This window comes from Octodon degus, unplaced genomic scaffold (assembly GCF_000260255.1).
Source record: "Octodon degus isolate 3935 unplaced genomic scaffold, OctDeg1.0 scaffold00018, whole genome shotgun sequence".
In the NCBI taxonomy this organism is placed as follows: Eukaryota; Metazoa; Chordata; class Mammalia; order Rodentia; family Octodontidae; genus Octodon; species Octodon degus.
In genome coordinates this window covers 24,684,609-24,685,774 of record NW_004524594.1, presented here as the reverse complement: position 1 = coordinate 24,685,774, position 1,166 = coordinate 24,684,609, and positions in this window count along the sequence as shown.

Sequence of the window (1,166 nt, the reverse complement as noted above, 5' to 3'; positions counted from 1 at the left end):
TGAACCCCAATATCAGCGGGTGCTCAGGTTACAACTGCACCAAAGATCTAACAAAAAGTCAAAGTAGAGTGCTATGAAAATGACAAAAAGAAGGAGAAAAATGTAATCTCTGACCCTAAGCCCACCCAGAAGAAGTGCAGAGGACACTAGCACAGAAGAAATTGGGAATCGTACAGGTGATATGTCTGAATCGATAGCGTCTGAAATAAAGAAACAACTGGAGAAAGATTTAGAGGAACTCAGGTAAGAAATAACCTCTGAAATAAAAAAAGATATATCAGAATTAATACAGTCTGAAGTAAAGAATCAAATACAAAAAAAAATACAAAAGAATCAAATACAGAAACATATGGAGGAAGTCCCTGATGAGAAAAAACCTCTCAGTAAAAGAATTAATAACTGCATTTCAAGAAGACACTGAAAAAAAATTACAGTAGATGAGAAAAATGACAGATTCCTTGAAAGAGGAATACAGGAAAGAAATAGATCTCATGAGGCAGAGTCAAAGAGATATAGAGGAAAATAAAATCTCAGTCACAAGCCTGCAAAACCTTTTCAGTGAAAGTGAAGACAGAGTTTCAGATCTTGAACATGCTGGTGAACCAAGTGAAAAGGTAAGAAGAGGTCTCTTAAGAACAACAAGGATGCAGGAAATAATAATTCATCACCTGCAACACAATGCAAAGATGAATATTGTGAGACTAATTGGCATCAATGAGAAACAAGAAGTCAATATAAATCATATAAAAAGAATATGGGCAGAAGTAATAGCAGAAAACTTCAAATATGAGGACAAAATCTGACATTCAGGTAACTGAAGCATACACAATGCCAAATAACTTCAACCTAATTAAAAACACACTGAGACCTATAACATTCAAGATCCCAGAAATCCACAACAACAATAATATACTGAAAGTCACAAGAGCAAAAAAGCAGATCACACTCAAGGCAAATCCATCAGAAGTACGGCCGACTTCTCTTCACAAACCACGAAGGCAAGAAGAGCATGAAGCAGAGTAGTTCAAGCCCTCTATGAAAACAAATTCCAGCCCAGAATACTATACCCTGCAAAACTCTCTTTCAAGTTTGATGGAGAACTGAAATACTTCCATGACACAGAACAACTAAAGAATTTCATGATGACAAAGACAACACTACACAGA